The sequence below is a fragment of the Eretmochelys imbricata genome, chromosome 9 (assembly GCF_965152235.1).
Source record: "Eretmochelys imbricata isolate rEreImb1 chromosome 9, rEreImb1.hap1, whole genome shotgun sequence".
In the NCBI taxonomy this organism is placed as follows: Eukaryota; Metazoa; Chordata; order Testudines; family Cheloniidae; genus Eretmochelys; species Eretmochelys imbricata.
Window position 1 is genome coordinate 65,010,356 of NC_135580.1, and position 12,086 is coordinate 65,022,441.

A 12,086-nucleotide genomic window follows, 5' to 3' on the forward strand; every position below is an offset into this window, starting at 1 on the left:
ATGTAAAACTTCAGAGCCTACAAGTCCACTCAGTCCTACTTCTTGTTCAGCCAATCTCTCAGACAAACAAGTTTGTTTACATTTACAGGAGATAATGCTGCCCTCTTCTTATTTACAGTGTCACCAGAAAGTGAGAACAGGCGTTCGCATGGCATTTTTGTAGCCGGTATTGCAAGGTATTTATGTGCCAGATATGCTAAACATTTGTCTGCCCCTTCGTGCTTCAGCCACCATTCCAGAAGACGTGTCCATGCTGATGATGCTTGTTAAAAAAAATAATGCGTTAATTAAATTTGTGACTGAACTCCTTGGGGAAGAATTGTATGTCCCCTGCCATATATTTCATATTATAGCAGTCTCGGATGATGACCCAGCACAGTTCATTTTAAGAACACTTTCACTGCAGATTTTACAAAAGCAAAGAAGGTACCAATGTGAGATTTCTAAACATAGCTACAGCACTCAACCAAAGGTTTAAGAATCTGAAGTGCCTTCCAAAATCTGAGAGGAATGGGAGTATGGAGCATGCTTTCAGAAGTCTTAAAACAGCAACACTCCAATGCAGAAACTACAGAACCCAAACCACTAAGAAAGAAAACCAACCTTCTGCTGGTGGCATCTGATTCAGATAATGAAAATGAACATGTATTGGGTCTGCTCTGCTTTGGATAGTTATTGAGCAGAACCCATCATCAGCATGGAAGCATGTCTCCGGGAATGGTGGTTGAAGCATGAAGGGACATATGAATCTTATTTACATGCCAGATGTGCTAATCTTCTGACACCGGCTACAACAGTGCCATGGGAACTCCTGTTCTCACTTTCAGGTGACATTGTAAACAAGGAGGGGGCAGCATTATCTCCTGTAAATGTAACCAAACTTGTGTGTCTGAGCGAGTGGTTGAATAAGAAGTATGACTGAGTGGCTTTTTCCTTTCCCGATTCATCTGAGTTACCTGCCCAAATCAAAGATGGTCGCTGTGTGTGCTGAGCCCTGGCACTGGGGGAGAGTGGCAGCAAGAATCAGCTACCTTAGCTGCTCCAGGTCAGCTCTGTGTTTTCCTCCAAATGTCATTTGCTGTTCCTTTGTGGAGTTCTTATGCATGAAAGGGCTGCTCCCTCTACACCTCGGGATCTTGTTGGCCAGGCACATAGTTTTGGGAAGGCAAGCTGATGGGGGAGCCCAATGGTGTCACACAAGCCGCTGTGTTACCATAGGAGGTAGACAGTCAGGAGTGGGAAAAAAATTACGGCCACGCCCTTGAGATGAGCGAGACAGCTGTTGCCCTTCTTTGTTAGGTAGTTTCTAGTTGGTACCCACAGAAAATGCATGGAATTGAGAGATCACATGTTACTCCTCATTCTCATCTGCTCCTCTTCCCTTGCCTACTACTTATTTGTGACTGGCAGTATACCAAGATCACAGGTACTCTGTGTAGAGGTTGGCCCTTGCGCAGGAAACAGAGCAGTTGGTTGGTGTATTTGGCTTTGAATTCTGATTGCAGACCCGAAGCTGTATTGCACACCTTCATGTCCCTGGTCACGAGAACCATGCCATCCAAATGGCAGAGCCTTTCATTTCAAGGAGATGCAGGCAAACAAAGGAAATGATGAAACAGGTCCCTGATATGCAACTTATTCAATAACAAAAGTTTCTCCCACAGTGAACAATCAATGAACAACCCCAGCTGGACGGGGAAGTGGTTGAAACGTGTACAACTGCAGGAACTATTTGGAGCTTAGAGCATTACATTCACATGGGCCAAATAATCCAGCCCAACAGGTCACACCCGGCAGCTAGATGCCTTCTTGCCTGTCTGTGAGTTGCTGCCTGGGAGATAGTATAATAGCTGCTGCAGTCTCCTCCTCTGTGTGTACCCATGCTGCGCCGTGATCGGGGTTGCCCAGGTGTTACATACACACCCTCCCACCCACCAACCACTGCCAGCCTCCAAAGCTTTTCACTGTCCTCTTTGAAATGTGGCAATCTCTCTCTCTAAAAATAACTGGAGTAGTTATTCATGCTTTGTGAGTGAGGGGCTGATAGCACTGACTACAACCAATTCTGTTATGTAGGACAGATGGGTGTGACGCCTGCTGCACAGTGCACCTGAATTCTGGCCTCAGAGCATCCCTATAACCACAGTCTTGGGCCCCAAATAGTTCTGCTAACAAAGCTTGATCCTGAGATGCAGCAGTGCATGTATCAGTAAACTGCTGCCAGTGCAAATTCAATTCTGGCCTATAGCACTTTGGGCTATTTCTGTCTTGGGAATGCACCTTGTACTTCTGTTATTCCTGTCTTAGGTCCTCACAGATCTCCCCAGTCCTGCTATACTGTCCCTGTAACTCCAGCTCATGTCCCATTCACACTACCCTTACTTGATGTTCTTGTCAACTGCTGGAAATGGCCCACCTTGATTATCACTACAAAAGGTTTCCCCTCCTCCCTCCCCCCGCTTTCCTGCTGGTAATAGCTCACGTTACCTGATCCCTCTCCTTACAGTGTGTATGGTAACACCCATTGTTTCATGTTCTCTATGTATATAAATCTCCCCACTGAATTTTCCATTGAATGCATCTGATGAAGTAAGCTGTAGCTCACAAAAGCTTATGCTCAGATAAATTTGTTAGTCTCTAAGGTGCCACAAGTACTCCTTTTCTTTTTGCGAATACAGACTAACACAGCTGCTACTCTGAAAACTACCCTTACTGTGCATCTGTGCTGGGGTGACCCTACAGCCCTGAGATCTGGTTGAGGGAGAAAGAGAGTGTGTGGAAAGAAGTCTCTCGTTGTGCTTTTAATTCTGGCTCGTTCCAGATACAGCATTGCCTTTATGTGCTTCCCTCTGCCTCTGATCTCTATTCCCTGAAGGACAATAACAGAGAGGCTGAGAACTCCCAAGAGGGTGGTTTTATGTGCACACCTAGGGCTCTCCTTTATAACACAGAGATAGAGCGGAGTGTAAATGATGGTGACTCATGTGTATTCTATGAGCCACCTCCCCACAGCACAGGATGTCACTGAATCTAGAGCAGTGCCTTTAGAGTAGCAATTGGATTCATTTTAGGGAGCTCTGGGGAGCAGCAGAGGGGGCCAGTCAGGGTGAGGGAAGGAATTTACCCAGGTGATGCTGGCATGGTTTTTGAGGGTTCAGTCAAGAAGTTCTGCATGTTCCTGTTGTTTCCCTCTGCAGAGGGAGAGCTTTGCAAACTAGTCAGACCCCACCCAGATTAATTTCTACTGTAGCAGTTTCTGTGTGTGTGCTCTCTGGGCGGAGCTGGCTTCCCCAGCTCTCATGCTGCAGGAGCCTTCATGCAAATAAACCACAAGCTCTGCTACAGCAAAACACACTTGGGTGACCATGGCAAAGCACAGAGTGACCTAAGCCAAACCTTTGGGTCTAACTGCCCCCACACTTTGCGGGGAAGGAGACTGGACCTGAACAGGATCTGTAACTGAGTTTCACACCAGGTCCCTGTTTCTGTAATGGGCTGAACCAACATCCTGGACTCAAACAACCCCAACTATTGAGGATTCCAAAAGCCAGAAGTGTATTGTGCTGCTCAGGCCCTTTTCCAGTGCAAAACAACCTCCAAATCTAGCATGCAGGGCCCTTCTAGAAACCAATCCTGGGAATCCAAGATAAAGAACTTATGGGGCAGATTTGAGTAGTTCAGAGAAAGGGGAAGGGGCCCAGTCAGCTCTGCATGTTCAGGAAATGCTGGTGACTGATGCAGATGTGTTCAGACAGGAGGGGATGGAGTCTCCTTGCCCTTTTCATTCCCACGCTTTACGGGCAGCCTCTGAAGAGCCTTCCCATGAGCTTCTGAGCACTGGGAAGCAACACAAACAAATGGGATTTTATTCTCCTCCTAAATAAAAAAAAGGAGTGGTTGGTTCTTCTAAGACTGTCTGCTGTGGTGCTATAGCCTGAATTACTTTAGCCAGTAGCGTGGCCTGTAATCACAGCAAGCAAGGTTAGTAACCACCACCTGTCAAAACTATATCAAGGGGTTGTATTATATCCTTAACATATGTCACCTGTTATAATCAAAGCCTCAGCTTGTTTTATATCCTGTGCTCAAAATGAGTCTGTGTGGCTAAGGCATTGTGACACGCCTGCAAAAGGACATGCCACTCAGAAGAGTTTGAAAGAGAAAAACAGATCCCATGTGTCCTTGGGTTGAAAAGCAACCTGCAAATGCAGATGATCAAAGAGGTGTTTAACTTGGCTACAGTATAAGAGGCAAAAGCATTAAATGCTTTGATGAGGTGTTCAGTGGGCTGAGGTACATTAAGGACATAATACAACTCCTGGATATAGATCATGGCATGCTGCCAAAAATACACTTACCCCAGAATGACCAATGGGCATGGATAAAGTAAAATCTGAAATTGACTGGAGGGTAAAATTGGATCTTATTGAGCAAATAGAGATGCCAGCTGAATCATAACTGGAATCATAACAAACAAGGAGTTGTATAGTTCCCTGCCCTTTGTACTGGGTGGAAGTATAACGAAGTCTTAATGTGAGCAGTAGCTTAATATCATGTTTTGTGTTTCTTCCCTACATCCTAGGGACTGATTCTATTAAGGTTTGTCTTCTGTTTCTTTTCCCCTTGTGTTGCTTGGTGTTTTGATCTTTATTTACTGGCTGTGATCATTTTGTTGTTAAATTTTACTAGTAAAAGAAGCAGCAGCAGAATTCATTAGCAATGTGGGGCAGTGGCTGAGAGCCAGTTTCATCTCTGCACATCTCACTTGCACGCACCATGTAAAAATCACAGAATCTGCCAGCCAAGACCTAACCTGCAAACTGATTGCTAATTCATTTGCACATGCAACTATTATCTGGCTCGCACAGGGTTGCTCCTCTGAGCTGAACCAAATCCAGGAGTTCTGTCCCTTCCCTCCCATAGATTTTAGGGTCAGAAGGGATCAGTATGATCATCTAGTCTGACCTCCTGTACAGAGAATTTCACCCAGTAATTCTTCCATCTGGCTAAATAACTTGTGGTGCAAGTAGAACAGAGAATCTACCACATCCTTTGGGTAAACTGTTCCAGTGGCTGATTATCCTCTGTGTTAAAAATATCTGCCTTGTTTCTAGACTGAATATTTCTAACGTCAGTATTCAGCGATTAGATCTTGTTATGCCTTTGTCTGCTACATTAAAGAGCCATCTAATATTGTCTGTCTTCTTCCTTTGTGAGTAATTCTAAGACCATGAGCAAGTATCTCAACCTTCTCTTTGATAAACCAAATAAAATGAGCTTCTTAAGTGTCTCATTGAAAGGATGGTTTTCCAGACCATGAATTGTTCTTGTAGCTCTTTCTAGACCTTTTCAAATGTTTCAACATCCTTTCCAAAGGGTGGTGATCAGACTTGAATACAGTATCATCTCCCTACTCCTACTTGATAATCCCCCAGTCAAGGATTGCATTAGTCCTCTTACCCATAACATCACTTGGGGAGCTTTGGTTCTCTGCCATGATCCCTAAGTCCTTTAGTGTTCCCCTTTCACACCGACTGCACATTTACAAGCACTAGCCAAGGGGCTGCAGAGCAGAATTCAGGTGTGTGAGATTGCAGGGGGCACTGGTTTGTGCATGCAGACGCTTGTGTATGTAGGTGTCAACACGGGACTCTCTGGGCTGCTGCATGTCAGAAGTAAGATGTGCCAGCAGAGCTGTGTGTAGGCCCAGGCCTGCAACTGCAGTGATGCTGTGAGAGCAGGATTCAAGTGCATTGTCAGAGGCATGCAGCTTGCATGGTCACCCACCTATACTGTGTTCTGTAACTGGCTGTAGTGACTGCTAGCAGCCACTGACTTCATGAGCACTGAAAAGTTGCCTATGATTTTTCAAAGAGAGAGAGAGTGAAACGTTTCAGAGAAGATAGTGCAAAGCTTGAGGGCTGGGCGGTGAGGTTGCGACTTGCGTGTTATGTGGAGGTGGCACAGAGAGAAACGAGGCCAGTGTGGGATTGATTCGTGCAGCCATTGTGCTGACTCTCAGGCAGCAGTCCCCAGATAAAGGAGCAGGCAGCTACCTACAGGGTGTGACCTGTTAGGCTGCAGTGGTTGGGCCCATGTAGATATAATGCTCTGAATACTAGAAATGTCTCCTCGGTTAAACTTCTGCTTGTTTCAGCCACTTACTGTGTCTTGTTTAGGTTCCACACTGGCTGTGCACTAACCTGAACTTCCTTTACGGAATAAACTGCGTGTCCTTTCCTAAAAGGAAAAGTCCTAAATTTTCAAGATAGGACATTAGTAAATGTATTGGGTCAGCATACTACCTTTTCACCTCCCAGGGTTAGAATTCACTATGCAGATCACCCATGCATTGAGTTTGATGTTCTCAGACTAGGATGGTGGAAGCATTTGCTCACTTCACAACATGGAAAAATGTATCACTGCTAGCAGTATTGGCTTGTGTTTGTTACATTGGATTACCCAACTGTGGCTCGAGGTGGGAGCATGCCGCAGGTCAGGATTAAGATGGTTTGAGAGAGCTGTGGGCGGGCCCCAGTACTGGATTAACAGTGTGATTGGAGATCAGCAGCGAGGTGCATTGGCAATGCTGTGTGTGTGTGTGTGTCAGAACTGACACCTGGCTGGCCTGATTTATGTCTGACTCCAGACAAGTCCTGCCTGTCAAGCTCCTTCAACATCACAAAGCCCTATAGCTCATCAGAGCCAACCTCATGCAAGGCTGTTCGGGCAGCTGCATCACAGCAGGGTGGGTGTTCAGGGGAACATGTGAGAGGGAAGTTCTGCTGTGTCACCTTAGCAAACATTTACTGAGCAGCCATGTTAGGGCCTGCTCCCGAGAAGTGCTGGGTACCTCCAAACCCCAGCAGATGCAGGTGCTCAGCACCTCTCAAGATTGGGTCCTCAGCACAGTCCTTTTCATTACTGCTAGGATGGGGGAACATCCCGACAGGGACTCAACATTCAAGTCTTTCTCAGTGTGACTGAGTTAGTTTCAGGTTGTGTAGTGTGTTAATGTGGCAGCTCTTCACCTCTGGAGACGGGGGTCCAGCTCTGCCTCAGGTCAGACCATGAAGAAAAATTAGTTGCATGGTTCCTTGCATGTGCTTAGAAACATTTGTGCTTAGAAACATTGCAGAAATCACCACACACAACCGTGGACAGTGCCAGACTGGGGTCTGGATCGTCCAGTGCCTATCACCAACACTGGCCTTACCAGCTTCTTCAGGGCAAGGTGCAAGAAGCCCCAGAGTGGACAATTCTGGAATAGCCTTCCCAGAGGGGAAGTTTTTCACCAACAAACTGGGTTAATTGTTGGTTTATGTCTTCAGTTATATCCCTTAACTTATTTAATCCTTTCATCTAATTGGATACTCTCCTTTTCCACATCCATATCTAGTCCTTTTTTAGCCCTGCTAAGCTCTTTACTATCTTATAGCAGTGAGTTCCACAGATTATTATGCATCATGTAAAAATATATTTCCTTTCATAGAATCATAGAATATCAGGGTTGGAAGGGACCCCTGAAGGTCATCTAGTCCAACCCCCTGCTCGAAGCAGGACCAATTCCCAGTTAAATCATCCCAGCCAGGGCTTTGTCAAGCCTGACCTTAAAAACCTCTAAGGAAGGAGATTCTACCACCTCCCTAGGTAACGCATTCCAGTGTTTCACCACCCTCTTAGTGAAAAAGTTTTTCCCAATATCCAATCTAAACCTCCCCCACTGCAACTTGAGACCATTACTCCTCGTTCTGTCATCTGCTACCATTGAGAACAGTCTAGAGCCATCCTCTTTGGAACCCCCTTTCAGGTAGTTGAAAGCAGCTATCAAATCCCCCCTCATTCTTCTCTTCTGCAGGCTAAACAATCCCAGTTCCCTCAGCCTCTCCTCATAAGTCATGTGTTCTAGACCCCTAATCGTTTTTGTTGCCCTTCGCTGGACTCCAATTTATCCACATCCTTCTTGTAGTGTGGGGCCCAAAACTGGACACAGTACTCCAGATGAGGCCTCACCAATGTCGAATAGAGGGGAACGATCACGTCCCTCGATCTGCTTGCTATGCCCCTACTTATACATCCCAAAATGCCATTGGCCTTCTTGGCAACAAGGGCACACTGCTGACTCATATCCAGCTTCTCGTCCACTGTCACCCCTAGGTCCTTTTCCGCAGAACTGCTGCCTAGCCATTCGGTCCCTAGTCTGTAGCGGTGCATTGGATTCTTCCATCCTAAGTGCAGGACCCTGCACTTGTCCTTATTGAACCTCATCAGATTTCTTTTGGCCCAATCCTCCAATTTGTCTAGGTCCTTCTGTATCCTATCCCTGCCCTCCGGTGTATCTACCACTCCTCCCAGTTTAGTATCATCCGCAAATTTGCTGAGAGTGCAATCCACACCATCCTCCAGATCATTTATGAAGATATTGAACAAAACCGGCCCCAGGACTGACCCTTGGGGCACTCCACTTGATACCGGCTGCCAACTAGACATGGAGCCATTGATCACTACCCGTTGAGCCCGACAATCTAGCCAGCTTTCTACCCACCTTATAGTGCATTCATCCAGCCCATACTTCCTTAACTTGCTGACAAGAATACTGTGGGAGACCGTGTCAAAAGCTTTGCTAAAGTCAAGAAACAATACATCCACTGCTTTCCCTTCATCCACAGAACCAGATTATTTCATCAGTTTTAAATTTGCTGCTTTTCAATTTCATTGACTACCCCCTTGTTCTTGCATTGGGGGGGGGGGTATAGGGCACCTGAATGGTCACCTCTTCATGTAAAGCCATGCCAAGTTGATGTCTGATGCCAAGCGATGTCACACCTGAAACTCTCAGGGGATGCTGCATACTCATGGCCTGGATGCACTGGCAGAGTTGGAGGTGGGACTGGAACAGCAGGGGTTGGCTCAGGAGGATGGGGGGGCTGGAACAGGGCAGGTGCTGGCCCAGGATGGGGGGCCATTACCAGGGCGGAGGGGGGGCTGGAACAGGGCAGGCATTGGCTCAGGAGGGGGGTTACCAGGGCGGGGGGGGCTGGAACAGGGCAGGCATTGGCTCAGGAGGGGGGTTACCAGGGCGGGGGGGGCTGGAACAGGGCAGGTGCTGGCCCAGGATGGGGGGCCATTACCAGGGCGGAGGGGGGGCTGGAACAGGGCAGGCATTGGCTCAGGAGGGGGGTTACCAGGGCGGGGGGGGCTGGAACAGGGCAGGCATTGGCTCAGGAGGGGGGTTACCAGGGCGGGGGATCTGGAACAGGGCAGGCATTGGCTCAGGAGGGGGGTTACCAGGGCGGGGGGGGCTGGAACAGGGCAGGCATTGGCTCAGGATGGGGGTTACCAGGGCGGGGGGGGCTGGAACAGGGCAGGCATTGGCTCAGGATGGGGAGGCCCCTGGGGGGGTGGTGTCCTGTCCCCCTCCCCGATGCTAGGGGCCCCGTGCGCTCCCCGGCTGGGCACGGTCCCTTTCAGGGCGGGAGCAGGTGCGAGGGGGCGCGGCCCCTTTAAGGAGCCGGCCCCGCCCACTCGCGGCGAAAGTTTCAGCCTGGTGCAGCCGGGAGACGCTGCAGGTATCGCTCCGGGCTCCGCCCAGCCCCCTTCCCTGCGGCTGCTGGGAGTGGGCGGTGCCGGCCGGCGGGTGCCGCTTGCGGAGCCGGGAGCAGCGGCGGATCGGGGCGGGGTCCGCAGGCAGGTCCTTGCGGGCGGGCCTGGGGCCGGGGCTACGGGACGGTGAAGCCCGAGGAGCTGCGCTGCCGGGCAGGGGGCGGCCTGGACACTCCTGTCTCCGGCCCCAGCACCCGGTCCTGGCGCTGCCCGGCCCTGGGGGGCAGCGGGGACACGTGGGTGCCGGCAGGTCCCTGTGCCGGAGCGGGGGCATCCCCCAGCCCGGGGGCGGACGGCGTGACCGGGGAATTGCTGGGGCGCTGGTGTTCAGGGGCTGCGGGAAAGGGGCTGCTCTTTGGCCGTGGCCTGACTCTCTCCTTGCCTTGCCAGGGGCTTTCCAGGGCTGAGCGATCGCTGACCTTGTGGCGGAGCCCGGACATCGCCGAGTTGTGTGTTGTTTGGGGTGCTGGCCTCAGGCCAGCTCGCTGGGGCGGGCTGCTGGTTGTGATCCTGACTTCCTGGCATTCCTGGAGAGGTTTGTCTTTCGGATAGCAGAGCCTGGCGTATTACAGACGTGTTTCCTATCCAGCGGCACAGCTGGGACAGCCCAGGCAGAGTGTAGATGCCAGTTCTGGAGCGTGTGGGGTAAGCAAGCTCTGGGGTTGCTGTGCGGTGGTGGGTAGATTGGGGGGTGTGCCACATAGTAGTGCATGGTTGGGGTTTGTCATGTGGCGGGCATGAGGGGTTCGGTGTCTGGATCAGGCTGACTCTGTGGCAGTTCACTGCTTAAGCTGGGCAGGAATCTGCTCCCACTCCTGAGCCTTCAGTCTCCAGCTCTCAGGTCAGTGAGGACGGGAGAGGAAGGATTGCGGCTTGTGTTGGGTGGGGAGGGAGAGTTTGTTTCCAGATCCGCTCAAGAGCCTTCTAGTACCTTGCACAGCAGTCCCAGGCTTCCTGCTACAGGAAAGGACCATGACTCTGATAACTCAGTTCCCTGCTTCATCTGGGTGGTGGGAGGATGCAGTTGTTTGCTTCTGTGAGGCGCACATGCTGTCCCTGTCATGAAGGAAGGGGACTTATAAGTACCTAGGTAGAGGATGTATTTCTCTTATACGCTTGGACGTTGCTTGGTGTTCATGTGGAATAATAGCTATGGGACTGTTGTGCTGAAACCTTCTCCGCTTGTTAGATCCTGCTAACCTTCCTCTGTGAGTCACATTCCTAATTAAAGCCTTTATCCACTTGCAAATACTTTCTCTCCCATTTACAGAGGTGTTCCTGTGTGCGTGGAACACTGGAGACAGGCCAATTTCAGACTATGTAAGAAAATGCAATGTGGATTTGTCAACATGTACAGATGTGAGAGAGAGCGTGGTTGGTGTAACTGTGTGGCGAGAAGGTCTAAATTAGAGCAGGCGGTGGTAGCTTCAGTTCACACCCTGCAGTTGCTTTCTGTGCTAACTCCTTTCTTCTGACCTTTGGCATGGCCGCTTTAATTTGGGGGCCCAATCCAGAGATAGTGGGGGTGGGGGGGCGAAGGTGGAGGATGGAACCGCTTCCATGTGAGGAGAGAGTAAGAAGACTGGGACAGCTAAGCAGGGATGTGAGAGAGATCTATAAAATTATGACTGGGGTGGAGAAAGTAAATAAGGAAGTGTTATTTATCCCTTCACATCACCCATGGACCAGGTGTCACCCAATGATATTAATAGGCAGCAGGTTTAAAACAAAAGGAAGTACTGTGGAAGTCAACCTGTGGAATTCCTTGCCAGGGGATGTTGTGAAGGCCAAAAGTATAACTGGGTTCAAAAATGAAAGGTCCATCAATGGCTATTAGCCAAGACGGTCAGGGGCACAACCCAATGCTCTGGGTGGCCCTAAACCTCTGATTGCTAGAAGCTGGGACTGGATGATGGGATGGATCACTTGATTGCCTTATTTTTTTCATTCCCTCTGAGGCATCTGGCATTGGCTGCTGTTGGAAGACAGGATTGTGGGCTACATGGCCACACTGGGTCAGAGCAATGGTCTGTTCTTATGTTCTTAGTGATATGGGTTACATGTTGGGAAATGAGACTGCGTTACACTAGCTGGACTCTAAGAGCGGGTTAGCAGAAGGTGTGATCTAAAGAGGTATGCACTCCCTCTGTTTTAACTAGAGTTGGTCCAGAGCTTATGCACTTCTTAGATACAGGTAGGTGATAGCTAGGTGAAGAAGCGTTCTTGCAGGGTGCCTGTTGGCAGCCTTTCCTATGCAGTTACACATACAGGAAAGCCTGACAGTCCCAGACCTTGAGGAAGTCAGGCACTGCCACATACTTGGTTAGCTTCCTCCTGGGTTGGAGGGAAGCCAGCATGTAGCCCTAGGGCTGTTTCTCTACAAGAGAATAAAAAGCAGTGGCCTTCCCAGTCTGGCCTGGGATTGCAGGGCTCTTGGCTCTTTGGAGGTGGAAGTGACTGGGTACTTATGGGTCTGAGTCTTG

The 12,086-nt window shown here is 49.4% G+C and overlaps 1 protein-coding gene across 3 annotated transcripts in view; it reads left to right on the plus strand.

The window, feature by feature from the left end:
• Window positions 1-12,086, plus strand: part of SYTL4 (synaptotagmin like 4) — a 35,438-nt gene that overhangs the window by 2,102 nt on the left and 21,250 nt on the right. For 2 of the 3 annotated variants that reach the window (XM_077826774.1, XM_077826777.1), the window contains exons 2-3: window positions 8,757-8,884; window positions 9,994-10,248. The gene's annotated coding sequence lies outside the window, so the exon portion shown is untranslated. The remainder of the gene's footprint in view (window positions 1-8,756; window positions 8,885-9,993; window positions 10,249-12,086) is intronic. The other variant, XM_077826776.1, reaches the window with a different exon arrangement.